The sequence below is a fragment of the Lissotriton helveticus genome, chromosome 1_1, assembly GCF_964261635.1.
Source record: "Lissotriton helveticus chromosome 1_1, aLisHel1.1, whole genome shotgun sequence".
Classification (NCBI taxonomy): Eukaryota; Metazoa; Chordata; class Amphibia; order Caudata; family Salamandridae; genus Lissotriton; species Lissotriton helveticus.
This window is the reverse complement of record NC_136057.1, coordinates 834,588,475-834,604,546: the sequence shown is the minus strand read 5'-3', so window position 1 is coordinate 834,604,546 and position 16,072 is coordinate 834,588,475.

Sequence of the window (16,072 nt, the reverse complement as noted above, 5' to 3'; positions counted from 1 at the left end):
CAAAAAAACAACTGAAGATGAGGGAAAGGAAAAAAAAACTATGATTACCCCCAAAGCCTGGGAGGAAGCTCACAGAGTGTGGGGATCATTCATTTTTGTTTTTTTTAAAACAAACTCCCACTTTGGGAGATTGGTTTCTTAAAAAACAAAATGAAAAGTTTGGCAGATGGCTTTGAGTACATTGAGAGTAACCCCCATGATGGCAGTTTACTTTAATGTACAGAGATGAGTGCTGGATCGGCGGCTTTCTCTTAGGGGTCGATTAGGATGGTGGTCCGACCGCCATGGTAGCGGAAATTAACCATCCGCATGTACCGTGAGAAATCGGGTGGACAGATTAGGATGAACCGCCTAAAAATCTGACTGAGGCGGATTGATGTTCAACAGGAGATCCACAAGCAACTGCTGCAGAAGACAACACCAACTTGCAGGGCCAGCCCCCCCATCCAGAACATGAATGCAGACTCCCTGGATGTATGACGTTACAACGCAGGCTATTACAACGCCTGCCTTTACAACGCGGTTTTTACATCGCATACCATTACAACGCATAGCGCTTTTGGATGTTGGATAGTGAATAGTTTAATTTACTATTCCAACTCCAGTCCCCTTGGACACTAGGGAAGGTTATTGGATAGTAAATTAACCTATTCCCTATCCCAGAGCGCCCCCCAGCGCAATGCGTTGTAATAGTTTGCATTGTATTGACCGCGTTGTAATGGTGGTGCGTTGTAAAAGTTTCGTTGTAAGTGATGTTTACCAGACTCCCTACATTTCTCAGATGAGGAGCAACAACCTGGCCCATCCGGACTGCCACAGCGCACCACGGCTCAGGCCCTCATTGCCCCCACCACCGTCACTACCACAGTAACAACAACAGCGCTGACCCCTACTGGAATGACCTGTGTGGCCTCAACCACCACCACCGCTGCCTGCAACACTCTTCCTGCCTCAGTGGTTACCAACACCACCACACAATCAGAGGAGGGCAAGGAGAGTTTGCGGGTGCGTAGAGTGCCAACGCCACAGGTCCGGGTCACCAGGAGGACACTGGGACTGAAGCCCTGGCCAACATCGCCAGAGTCCTGGGAGCATATGAGCAGACCCAGGGACACATTGGCCAGGTTATGGAAGAAGTACGTAAGCTCAGCCTGCTGCTGAGGTTCATGGACACACATATGGGCCAACTTCTGGATCTCATGGGCCAGCTTGTGGATGTTCTGATGGACAGACAAGCAGCCCAAATGACAGCTCAACCCCCCTCCAGTATCTTGCATGCTGATACTCCACCACCTCAGCTGCGGCCACATAGAGGGGTGATCTGCAACAAAATGACTCCTCAGATACCGCTGAGCCCGCAGCTGAGGCCACACCTGCCAAACGCACAAGAGGCCATCCGAGAAATACCAGGGGAGGATCACGTGGCCATGCACTATCCAAACGCTAGGTGTGGAGCCAGCTATGATGGCACCTCTGTTCCCTTTGACATTGACTTTGTTGACTAGCCTTACCCACATTGCCATTTTGATGGCAGGAGTCTGTTGGACTATGTGACTACATCAATGTGGTGACTACTCTATTTGTCTCATTTACCATAACTGACAACTCAATAATTCACTTAGCACCATTTTGTAACTATACACTTCTCTGTCACAAATACTTATTGTAAACACTCTTTACACACCTATATCTTTGTGTCAGCTCCATGTTTATCACGGTATTTACAATGTCAACTCAGACTCCAATGTATCACAAGCTCTGACTGTGACAAGGCATTGAGAGGGTGAAGAGACCTATAAAGACACAAGAGAATGACATTTACTTGTCAGGAGAGGCCATTACAGGTAGAACACACCACTGGTCTTCAAGGTACACAAGTCAGCACACATAGCAGTGAGCAACAACATCACCATAGACATGAGGTACCTGGGTAGAAAATCCCCTGTACCACACACATCAGCCATTAGCACAGAGCCCACAACAGCCAGCAGGCAGAAAGGTCTTCTATGACTTGCCACTACCATCAAAGACAACAGACAATGTCACTGTTGTACAATGTCACTCACACTTAACAGAAGTAGTTGTCGATGAGCTGTTGACGCAGGTCAACCCCTTCCTCTTCGCCACTATCATCGTCACTGGGGATGTGTGGGTTTGCGGGGGGAGGGCATCTGCTGCTCATCATCGTCCAGGAGCAGGGGGATCTCTTTGCGCAAGGCCAGATGGTGGAGCATGCAACATGCAACTATGATCTGACACACCTTTGGGGGAGAGGAGAGTAGAGCACCTTCACTCTTGTCCAGACACAGAATGTAGACTTCAGAAGCCAAAAAGTATGTTCCACCACAAGCTGTGTCCTCCCGTGTGCATCATTGTAGCGGACTTCACCCCGGGTCCTTGGATTCCTCAGTGGGCTCAGCAACCTAGGCTAGTTGGGATACGTAGAGTCACATAGGTGTGAGAATCAGGGAGCAATTTAGTAATATAAACAGTAACTGAGGACAACATGTCACACATACAGCACACTACTTGACTCTGCGTACTCACCAACAAGCCATGCACACTCTAGAAGCAGATTTGCCATCAATTGTGGGATGATGATGCTGTTATGCAGTGTGTAGGAATTATGTGCAGAGATGGGGAATTTTGCACAGACATGGGAGATAACCATATCCGCTTGGCATACCACTTGCACATGTATGGAATGGAAATGTTTCCTGTTCCGGTAGATGTGCTAACGTGCCTGTGGTGGAACTAGGCCAACATGTGTGCAGTCAATGGCACCAACAACATTAGGTATGTGTTCAAGATCATAGAAATCACCCTTCATACCTACCAATTCATGTCTCCTTGGAAAGTGGATGTAGCGGTCCTTGTATGTCATCATTGCGGACAGGACATCACGTAGCACTATGCTGAACATAGTTTGAGACATCCCACCAGCGAGGGCCACCGTATACTGAAACAAACCAGTTATAAAGAAAGGCAGGGCCACCATCACCTTTTTTGTTGGCATCAAAGCAGTCAAATAGGTTCTGTGAGGCCTCAGATGGGGCTCCAACTGACCACATAGGTCTTGAACGGCGATCCAGGTGGAATTTCCTCATGGTGTCCTCATCCTCCATTTTCCCCAGCACTGGGAACATATTATGAAAGGGGACACATGTCAATTTAATTCCCCCATGAGATGTGTTAAACATCTTACATCTTGACTGATGCAGCTCCAACAATGACTGGACTGTAGCAACAGCTTAATGCACAAGTCATATGCAGAGACACCTTGATCATATGTAGTTTTACATGTGGTCAGTATGTACATACTGACTATGTACATACTGACTACCTTCAAAACAGATCCTGACTATGGGAATGGTAAACTGTATACTCATACATCTTTTGTCACCAGCCCTGGGTGCATGTAACACAGCACATGTTGGAAACAGCAACACTGCAGACTACTACGTAGATGCTGTACCTGATACACATTCTTGCGTAAGTCACACAGAGCACAACTCTTCTACACAATGAGCACAGTGTGTGTAAGCTGATCAACTATAAAGAGGAACACAGCAATGTACACAGTGAAATAGGCAAATCATGTGGTCAGGCCCTCATTACTGTGTGTTGATTAGCCATCACACACAATGAAAGGTGCACAAATATGAGACTCCATTACACACCAAATCGGTGTACATGCACACAAATATCAATGATGAAATGTGAGTAAGTAATTGCCAAAGCATGTAATCATGTGCACTGACATGGCATGTGTAGGCATCAGTTAGTTGCATGTCACACTAGCATTCAATTTTGCAAACATGTGCTGTGTAACTTTGTGAAGGTCTAGGGTTCAATGATGAAAATTGGCTAGTGCCATTGCTAGAGCCTAATGTGTCCATAGGTGTTGTATGCATGCTCTGCTACCGTTGGAACGGTCATTCGGTACAATTAAAAGATATAGGATTGCGGTAGAGACCGCCTGGCCCACGTGGTGTGCCACCGCCAATACCCATGCCATTGCAGCCAATGGGAACCGCGATTGCGGTAGTGCATTACACATTTGAAAACAACGGTAGGCGTGCTCCGCTACCGTGGGCCCGGTCATTGGGTACAATTAAAAGATGCAGGATTGTGGTAGCAACCACCTGGAGCCCGCGGTGTGACACTGCCAATGCCCATGCCATTGCAGACAATGGGAACCGCAAATGTGGTAGTGCAATTAAATTTTGAAACTCGCGGTAGGTGTGCACCACCACTGCGGTTCATGTTTTTGTTTACAATTGAAAAATGCTAACCAGGCAGGCCAATTGCAGTAGCTGAGTACCACTGAAACAATCCCATTGGCATATAAATGTCTGTGAGAGAGCCACACATTCCAATTGCATTCAGACACTGCTGCCTGCCATTCTTCACCACCAACTGCTGCTGTTCCTGTCTCCTAGACCCAGTGATGGCGAGAACTGAGAACATCAGGGCCTATCCCTTCACCACAGAGGAGCTGGAGGTCCTGGTGGATGAGGTCCTTTCACAGTATGGGAGGCTATATGGTGCACTGCGGCAATAGGTGCCTGTGAGTGCAAGTTAATGTGCATGCATCCCATTTTTCATATACCATGCTCCATACATGGCCTAGTAAGAATTGCACTTGACTATTTGGGGAGGAAGGCAACATGGACATTTCAACAGCCCTCCTTCAGCAATACAAAATTCAAACGTTGGTCTGAGACTGGGTAATGTAAATGTGTGATACGCTGCCTAGCATGCTGACTTCATATCAATGGGGTGTGTAGCCTTATTTCCACTGATCCATGGCTGCATTGAAGGATGGGAAGGACAAGCAGTAGTTTTGCAGTCATACAGTTACACAGCTGGTTTGGGCTGTCGAAGACTGAAAAACATTGCCTTTACTATGTGATGTCATAGTCCATGAGGTTTTCACATGCTCATTTATGACATTACAAATGTATTTTGTCCAGAGGGTACTGAAGAATGTGTGTACAGTTTTCAATTTGACTCTATGGATATGTGTGCATTATGCATAAGAGTAAAATGCCTGAGTGTAACTCACCTCTGACATATCCGATAAATGTAATTTGGAGATGTCTTCCTTCTATTGTTTTCATTATGTGTTCTGCCTCACATGTGTAGGCACTCTTTCCCCTCTCATTTTTGTACATGCATGTGACATTTATGATGGCCCATGTTGAACCTCAGTGTGAGTCCCACTGGACTGCACAGAAACTGCCCAATTTTATTAGGACCCATCAGTAAATGAACTGAGTAAAACATAGGAGTTGCCTGCCACCCTATTTCTCAATGAGCTATCTTAGGCCTGGGGGTTGCACACAACAGGACTATACCTTGTGAGAAGAGTGGGAGAATGGAAGATCATGCCCCTAAATGTGACCTCCATGACACAGGTAGCCATTCACTGGCCAAGGACATTGAGAGGTGTGTAGTGTTAGACACAGTGAGTCTGCTCCAGCACATCATTTCAAATGTATTTTATGTATTGCTCACTCATATACTGCATCACAGAGGAGGCTCTTCTTCACATTGTTTTCTGTCCTGGCACTCTGCATGTGTATGAGATGGCCAGGTACTATGTTCATCATCATACATGTATACATTTCTGTTAGATTATTTGGTGCAAGTGTACTACATGTCATACTGTATGGCCTCTGCACAACATATTTGTATTGGTGTGCTATGTTTTATCATACTCCTGTACTGACACACAGTGGAACACAACACAGGGTCCCTGAAACTTCCTCTTCTTTTCTCCCATGCCTGCAGCTTAAGGTCCACCAGCGTAAGGCAATATGGAGGGCCTTTGCACCAAGATGTGGGTTCTGGGTGTCTCCAACCAAAAGCACACACACTGTCACAAGAGGTGGGATGACCTTCTGCTTGCTGAGCACAAATGTGGCAGAGATGATGCTGAGAGTGCTCCCTCGGAGTGGCAGGTTGGCGCGCAAGAGCATGACACCACTAATGGCTCGCATCTTGGCAGTTATATCAAAAAAGGTTCCTTTCTGGGTACTTATTTTACCAGGTGACCATGAGGCCTATCCGTAACAATTGGCTGTATGTAACATTTACGTTTGGCAAATTCAAGAAGTCAAAATTTAAGTCTCCACACTAGGATATTTGTACTTTTTACTCAAAGTTTATTTTATAGAAATTCATATTTAGGCATTCATTTTAAATACACTGTATAATTTAACACCGTGGTCCTCTGGTACAAATATATATCTAATAGCTAACAATTCCGTATTACGGTTATCTAACACAGAGTCACCACTTTATAGTATGCATTCAAGAAAAATTAAAATACAATAATACCACAAATTAATAAAAAAACATTTTATCACAGTTTTAAAAGGGTCCAAAGAGTCGACGCGTTTCGGTGCGTTTCTAGAAGAGAGAGCCCGCAGGTTTAGCGGGATGGCGGGGGAAACTCTAACGGTGCATACTTAAAGAGTGCTCGCATAACTAAAACGAGGCACGAGGATATTCCCAAATCTAAACGGGGACTCATGAAAATATTGATATTCATACTTAAAGAGTGCCCGCATAACCAAAACGGGACACCAGGATAGTCTCAATTTAAATGGGGACTCATGAAAATAGTTTGTTGCTTACGTAGTGTCATGCTAAAAGGGTCGGTATAAATGCAAAGTACGGCCACATTAGACTATCAGGGAATAATAAGAATACATGTGTTGTAAAGACAGCGTACAAACTGTCTACATTATATTAATATCTATACTCCTGTCATATCCAACCAACAGCTCTGAATTAAATAAAAGGAGCACGGCTGGCAAGAGAGGGCAACGACAGCAATTCTTAGAACCGTCAAGATCAACTTAATGAGCTAAAAGCCTTTGAAACTGACAGGATTCACAGAGTTGGTAGGTAGAAAACCAGCATGTTGGTTATTCAGTTTCTCTAAAACATGTCAAAAGCCTTAAAAGACGTGTTATATTTCCCTTATTTAAGAGCTTTGTCGGGAGACCGCACAAGAGGGGAGTATATACTCGAAGAAAAATACGCCTCCTGGAGAAGACATCATTTATCCCGGTGTTGTGATTACATGTTTCTGAATATTAATATAAGTAAGTGCAGCCTATTAAATCATAATCGAGTTGTAAATTGAAAATGCAAACAATGTATAGACATCACTAATAAGGAAAATTATGTTTACAGATCACTGACGGCCGTGAATTAATAAACACGTGCTACCAGAATAATCAGAGAACAATACGTCCCAGAAATTCATTTGTAGGACGAGCTTTTTTCTTAAACTTAAAGTAAGGAAAGTGTGCCGCAAATTCAAAATATTAAGCCCATACACTAGGATAAAAAACTCAAATTAGAAATTTCGCACCATTAACATGCATTCTATTCATTTTTTCAGAAAGAAGATGAATACCTGTTTTTAATTCATTCTGTCCTGATGAAGGTGCATTCAGTATAATAAACGCACCGAAACGCGTCGACTCTTTGGACCCTTTTAAAACTGTGATAAAATGTTTTTTTATTAATTTGTGGTATTATTGTATTTTAATTTTTCTTGAATGCATACTATAAAGTGGTGACTCTGTGTTAGATAACCGTAATACGGAATTGTTAGCTATTAGATATATATTTGTACCAGAGGACCACGGTGTTAAATTATACAGTGTATTTAAAATGAATGCCTAAATATGAATTTCTATAAAATAAACTTTGAGTAAAAAGTACAAATATCCTAGTGTGGAGACTTAAATTTTGACTTCTTGAATTTGCCAAACGTAAATGTTACATACAGCCAATTGTTACGGATAGGCCTCATGGTCACCTGGTAAAATAAGTACCCAGAAAGGAACCTTTTTTGATATAACTTTTGACCCAGTCCTTTCTGGTCCCTGGGAAACTCTCTTTTTTGTGAGATATCGCATCTTGGCAGTGACATAGCCAAAGTTGGATGGACACTTGAGGGCCCATCAGCAGCAAGTTGAGAGTGAGTATTCAGCAAAGTGTGACTTTGGGTGTCAGTGACTGCATGAATCCCAACCATGAGCCAGTGGGAAGCTCTGTGGTATCTCTAGTGTGATGCAATGGCTTCTAAGTGGCCTCAGCTGTTATGCATATTTCCAACATGTGGTTTATCAGGTGCCTAAAACAATCACCCTTGTCATTGACAGATGAGATGTGACATATGCTGTAGTATGAGTGTCATAGACATCACCTGGCAGTGAACAGCAGTGAGCATAATGTTAGTGTGCATTTATAGATGTGTGCTGTGCACAACATAACATTTGTGGCAGCTACACAGAAGACACAATTGTGCAACTGTAGTTGTGCTTCAAAATACACGATGGTGGATAGCAGGAGCTTGTGGCCATTGCAAAAGGACATTTGGGAGTCTGTATCTGTGGTGTTCCCTTAAAGTGACTCCATATGTGAAAGAGACAACAAGCTTAGATACATCTCTATCTCACCTACAGGCACGTAGGTATGCTTACAGAGAATAGTATGTTAGGTTACAGGGAGGCACGGGCCAGCTATTTGGCTGTAACAACATCACATGGGGCATTAGTCAACTATGCATGTTTCCATGCATCTTCTGATGATTCCATAAAGGTTGCACATGCTGACTGTACATGGAGGAGGGCAACATGGAAGTGTAATTTTCAAGTTATGTGCTTCACCTGCATATGATGTTTGTGAGTATGGCGCTATAGTGAACCTATGTCTCTGTCTCTTGCAGCATCTACCGAGGGCATGGAAGGACAGGGTAACGACACCAGTGGAGCAGCTTCTGGCACGACTGCTACACATGAGCTCACTGACACTGATGTGACCAGCGCCTCAGAGGGGGATAGGAGTGCCCTGGATGAAACACGTCCGGACACACCAACCTCCACATCATCAGACTCCAGCAGTGACTCCTCGATGTTGGTGGGCACTGGAAATTCAAATACTGTCTCTTCTTCCACCACACATTTTCCAGTGCCCACCCTCCCGGTTGCCACCACAAGTGCTGTCCATGCCCACAGCCCTAGGAAAGGTAGAGTTTCCTTCTCCCCAGGCACCGCTGCCCCTGTACCTCCTGCTTCCCTCAGTGTGGAGGCGGTGGATCTTTTGCACCAGCTGTGTGTGGGTCAGACTGCTCTCCTTAATGCCTTCCAGTGTCATGAAAAGAAATTGGCACAGGTAGTTGCCTTCATGGAGGGGATTCATTCTGACATGGGTAGCCTACACCGAACTGTCCAGTATTTTTCCTCCTCAGTGACGGCAGCCATTGAGCAGTCACAGGCTCCCAGTCTAGCTCTTGTCCCTTTAGCAACCACCCTGCCAGTGGCACCACCTGATGAGAGTGCCTACATGCCACAGCCCTCATGCACCAAGTCCTCCACACACAGCACACAACAGCAGCAACAGTGGCGAGGTCTGGCCACACCTGGCTGATGAATTGTGCATGGAGGGGAGCACAGGAGGGGCACACAGCATGTGCAAAAATGGGTGTGGGAAGCGTACTGTGGGTAGGGTAAAGGTGGAACCCTGGTTAGCTGCCCAGACTGCCCATGTCTGGAGCCGGCCCTGCCTACTACATTGTGCCCAGGTTTTCCCTCGTCTTCATCGCTGCGGTGACTTGCCCAGGATATTTGCAGTGATTTAGCGGTTGATGGGTGACCCGGATGCAGAGGTGTGGATTTCTAGCAGGCAGGACATGTATGAGTTTTCAGGGGGATATGTTCCTGTCCCCACCAGAGTGTCTGATGTGGACACAAACCATATTTCAACACAGGAGTTGTGTGTTGTGGTTGTATCCCGAGGTGTGTTATTACGTACCTGGTGTGTTGACTGCAGCGATGTATTATTTGCTGGTAGTGGGTGAGGTACTGCAGCAGAAGGGCTAGAAGTGCTGGATAAATAGCAGACAGGAATGCGTGGAGGTGACCAGGATTTGAGTTTCGCTCTCCGCCGACGTGCTTCTGCCGTCTTCGAGGGGCTGGTTTCGCTACTGTGTTCTGATGAGCTGTTTGAGGCATCGTGATTTGTCCGGCGGTCGGGACATCATTCCGCACGGCTGTCTTTTTGGCTCCCTCTGCCACCACTGTGGAGCAAAAATTCTGTTGGATCCCGAAACTCCACAGCGGACAGAAAATGGGCTATCTTTACCGATTGTAATATGGCGGGCATGAGGACCGCCGATGGAGTGTGGAAAAGGACATTTTTTGCCACTGCCAGCACCGGGGCTGTGCCTACGACCGCCATCCTAATGGGCCCCTAAATTTGGTGGGCTGTAGTCCATCAAGGTGGCGGCCGTAATTTCCTCTGCTTCCTTGGTGATACCTCTGTAAAAGATTAATTCTGCAGTCAAACCCTACTGTACATGCCAAATAACGTGTACAGTGGGGGCTGGCTGTTGGTTGAAGGTGGGGTGTTTGGAATACGTTATAAGATTATAAACACCAACATTTACTTACAAAACCAGGTGTTCAATGAAGTTTACATTGGTATAACACTTAAAAATATGTTTTTAAAACCTCGCAAGATCACCTAAAAATCAGAGTTAAGGTCCAGTTATTGTTAGAGATAAAAACCTAAAAGACGACTGGAATTTGCAAGTTATGCTAAGGACCACATTCCATAACCCCACAACCTCCATGCAAACTACATAGTCAGCTTTGTAGCTTTTTCATAGATTTCAGCACAACTTTTGATTCTGTTGTTGATGTAGGGATCTTCAAAGAAAAGTTAAAGGCACTTAGTGTCAGTCAGGGCTTCCTATGTTTGATCCAACTTTAAAAAACGATCACTGAGCTACAGTCCAGAAGGAACCTCCACGAGAAATGGCAAAATAGCAATACAAAGGTCTTAAAGAAAAGCTACATTCTTGTACCTTTGTGTTTTTTAACTTTGTTACCTGATCTCCTATCTACACTGCCGGCATGTAAGATTGTTGCTGACTAAGTAGGGATGTCATGAATCTTTATCAAGGTATAAGAATTTGGGAGTTTTTTGTAGTTGGCGCTCTTGGAAACTACATTAGAACATGATGTGTACAATGTGACTCCTAAGTTAGGATGGGCCTACTGGTAAAAGTCTATTTGAAGAAATTAATACTAATGTCCCTGTATGGTAGTATTCCTTGTATATGAAATAGCAGACCAGTTTTATGAGCTAGTGGACAGGTCAAAATGGTGTTGGGGCTACCCATAAAGGCAATGGTTGCCACAATTCATCTACAGATGAACATGCTTTCACTTGGACCTAGGGCAACATTTTAGATAAGTTTTCCTCCTATTTAATACATCAGAAAACAGGATAATTGCTGCCCTTTACAAGTATATGTCACATGGCCAATATCAATCCCTCCTTGGATGATGCAGAAAAAATTACATTTACATGTTCATTACATACAATGGAATTCAAGCTTTTGTGATTAGTATTAAAACAAAGTCGGTTGGCTTATGTCATCAAAAAATACATTTATATAGAGCTTCTATTCATGTATTAGTCTGAGGTTATGGAGCACTTGGTTGTAAACGTTGCCTGACCCCAATGTAAAAAGTTTTTTTCTGAGATGTGTGCTGAGTTTGACACTGTGGGCGATAAAGGGCTTATCTTAACTTCAACATGTGTATTATTCAGGTTTCTGAGAAAATGTTGTTAAAACAATTGGTCTATCAATACAATACCATCACCAGAAAAAGTGCTATGGGTCTGTTATAGTCGATGGTTGCTTATGATGTAATGATGGAATGAGATGTGTTTAAAAATGTATATGAACATCGAACTGTGATTATCTGTTTGTTTATTTGGCATGTTAATAGTCTTTTCTATAATTTTGTATGTTTTGTGGACTTACGTTTGTAAGCATAGTCTCCAATTGACAGAATTAATCTTTGGTCTTTGATCCCATGAATGCGGCCCTTCCGCCATTGATATGCAATTCAGAGAACTGGATTGGTTAGAAGTGATTAAGCTGTTCAGTGCTCTGATATATTCAATAAAACAAAATGTAACCAAAGCCCATACTTGGCCACAACAAAAAACCATGTCTCAACATATTCTTGTTAGGACAAATGGATTCTGATACAGTGTTACCTCCATTGTTGCCCAGGACTGCCTAAAAGGATCTCCAATGTGTTTGCAGAGTTATGCGAAAAGCTGGAGAAATAATTAAATATGTTAGTTCTCCCCAAACCAGAAGTGGTAGTTAATGGTGATGGTGGTTATGGACCAAAGACAAGTTTTTTGTAGAAGCTGTTCTGAGGTCATAGCTTTGTTAAAAAGTACCAATCCTAAAGAAAGTAATACGTTTTCAAACGAAGCCCTTCGGCCACGTTCCTCCTTCGGTATTGTGGGTTTGGACATGTAACATGCAGAACACTGAGCCAAGTGGGTGATGATGAAAATTCAGAAGCAGTGGCTACGATCCCAAGGATAACGTTCTTCCTACCAAGAGTGCCAGAGACATTATTTATCTTGGGCCACGCATTAATTAGGACTGTTTGACTGTGATACAAAACCAGGCATGGATTGTTTAGAAAAACATTTCTTTGATGATCCCACAGGAGGGAGAACAGTTTCTTTTTGGGGTAATGTGTATTCAAATACATCTTGTAATAAAATACCTCATTTTGGCATAATCATCCCCAATTTTCTTGACACTCGTGTCTGTTATTTCACTCTGTGCACTGGGACTCTGCTAACCGGGCATTGGTGCATGTGCTCTGACCCCTAAAACATGTTGAATTTGGCTATGCTCCTAGTTGACTTGGAAATTAAGATTAATTATTGGACTGCAGTACCTATTATGCCACAGCAAAATTAAATTGACAGTGCAAAACAAGGCTGCAGGCCCGCCATCAGTAGCCTGGCTGTGCAGGTTTAAACTACAAAGTTAATTCATATAATAAATAGGTTAAACATGACAAGCAAGCAAGCACATATAATAAATAGGTTACAAATGACAAGCAAGCAAGTAGAGTGTAAGTGCAAAACATATTCAAATATTTCATTAGTCCACTACAACTTCTAACTAGCAAGCGACAACTAATACTCACCCACCTACAGTTACCCCTTGCCATGCTGTCTTATGTAGTGCGCCACAATGGTCAACATCTTCAAAGTTCCGAATCCCAGTCAAAATGATCCATGCAAGGTCAGCCATTACTAGGCCTGGGCGGTATGGGCAACTTTGTGTAGTGGTTAAAAAACTCTGCAGCACTACGCTGGGTTCTGTAGATGGGCAGAGTGTCCCGGCGCACCCATTCATGTTGAATTGAACCTCAATATGGAGTACTTCCTTGCGATCAAAATTGCAAGTGAACAGCATCACAATGTTCACATGGGCACAGCTATCTTGTTTTCTTACTCTGTTTATGGGGCTGTTTTTTTTTTTAATCCCTTTTTAATATTTTTAATCATCCACCTGCCTAATCAATCTACCCCTCATTTATATTTATTGAATGAGTGTGTGATTTTGTGTCTGTGTATTTTTCGTGTGTTTTTCAAGACTTTTTGTATTTTTGTTCCTTTTTCCTTTTAATTCCTTATTTCTTCCTTCTTTCCTCCCTTTTCCTGTTTCTTCTCTTTACCCCACACAGCGGCATGGCAGAGCAGGGTGACCATTGTAGTGATGCCTCCAGGCCCCCCTGAGCAGTCAGCAGCTGCCTACCTTGTGGACAGCGGCTCCAACAAGGAATTTTATTTATTTTTTATTTATTTATAAAGTTTTATACCCCCTGCCAGAGCATCTGCTGCATTGGGGCAGGGTGCGCAGGTGTCTGCTGCACACCAGCTAAGTCCAAAACACCAACCAGCAGCTGACGCACAGCTGGGCGTATATCCTAGACCAAGAGTAGGACCTGCTTGACCTGCTAGGCGTGGAGATTGCGGAGAACGGTGAGTATTATTTATTTGTTGTATTTCTGTTCTACAATGCTAAACTGAAATTCCAAATAGCATGCTGCTCACACACAGAGGTGAGTTATGTTTAGTTTACGTTAAGAATATTAATATGTGATCCAGTTTGAGCTAGGCAGGTGCTCGGAGCTACCTAATTGTACCTGTAAGTGCTACCTTTGGCTGATTATTCAAGTAGCCATTGCAGACTCCTCTGCCTTCCTGTCACCATAGTGAAGTCAGTGAGTTAGCATTCTTTGGGACTTTCTTTATGTCGCTTGTACAGTCCCAAGCAATTTCACAGTGCGTCTAGGCATTGCAAAAAAGGGAGACATAGTTTGTCCATCAAGGGCATTGAGAAATGAGAATAAAATCAAAGATCATTCATTTCAATCATAAGTATCTCATGTAGTTTTTCTTAAGTAAATTTGGAATAGCGAATTTAGGATTAGTATGGCCAGCTTAACGATAGTCGTTACTAGTGCTATAAGAGATCAGATATAGATAAGTACAATCTTGCTGCGTTTGCCTGTCATAATATTTTCATGGAAATTAACTGTACCACTAATCTATTTTTGTATCTTCTTTATTTCTTACATCAGCACCCAAGGGCTAGAAGAGTAGCGGAGCAAAAGCTGGGACGGGAAGAGCTGGGGAGGATTACCAACCACCTGTGCCACTGCTGAGGGCTGTGCTCAGCCCAGTAAGTCCATCATTTATTATTATTATTTCCCTAACTTTTACCTCTTTCCAATATTAAACAACTTTGAGTTTTGCTTTGTTCATTTTTTTATACTTCCTCCTTTTTTTCAACTCTCTATTCTTTTTTTCAACTTTATTTTGGCCAGAAGGCCATAAAAGTACAAGATATAAATAAGTATACATAAAAAAAAACGAAAGGCAGTTAAAAATCGCCCATCCGAACAAATTCCAATGAACGCAGGCTACATATTTAAAAACACAATAAAGGAGTATCTAATAACGGGTAGATAAATATGTGGTGACATAATTCTCTATGACAGTAAAATGCTTAGCTACTTAGAAATGCAACAAGGTCAACAATAATCTTAGGGCAGAACAGTGATATAAAAGATTATCTTCATCAGTACAAAAGAATGAGGCACATCTACTTAGAATTATTCTTTAGGATTTCTAGGGTCAGAGTGGTTAAAATGGTTTAGAATATTATGAGTACCATGTACAATTCTAACATATCAATCAGCTTCCTTCTTGTGGAAAGTGGATAATTGGATTAGGTGATACAAAAATAGGACCACATATTTCCTTTTACACCATATGATTTATGGCATATATTAATATTATTATAATTATTATAATTATTATTGTTATGATTGTTATTATTATTATTATTAGTAGTAGTAGTAGTAGTAGTAGTAGTAGTAGTATTATTATTATTATTATTATTAGTATTATTATTATTATTATTACTGCTTTCAAATTAAAATCAATAAGATTTGCAAAGGTTAAACTAATGTGTCATGCATGTATGACTAAAAAAGTCAGATACCTTCTTGCACACATTAAAAAGTTCTAAATAGACAATTCTATCCCAATCTCATTGTATATAACCATTTTTATGTTAAATTCCACTAATGTGAATTCCAAGCGGAATGATCATAAGTCTGCCTTAGAGAGAAGTATAGATCTAGGGTTACAGAATCCTAGTAAGTATATGTATCAAAATATGAGTCCAGCTACTTATATACTACCCGCATTCAGACCTGGATCAACTTTTGAAGCGTTATCCACTGGTTCCTAATTATCCATACTGCATGCAAGTATTTCACTAGACTAATAACAATTGGATCCTGTGTATCTGTTTTTAGTATCCTAAGTGCAGTGCTCAATGTCCTACTGTCTAGTAATCTACAGAGGTGAATAATCCATATCCTTCTCAAACTTTGTACACCTCACAGAAGAATAATACGTGGCTTAATGATTCAGAAGCAATACGCCAGACAGGGCAGCTGGTTTTAGTAGTATGAGGGGGACATTCACAAGGGCTTATCTCCGATGTATCCCCACCTTAACCTATCAAAAGAGTAGATATATTAAACGCCCCATTCACAAGCTGATGCAAACTGCAGACATCACCAGTATTCCCGCGATAACTGCCCCAAAATGTATCTTCACAGCAGACACCACC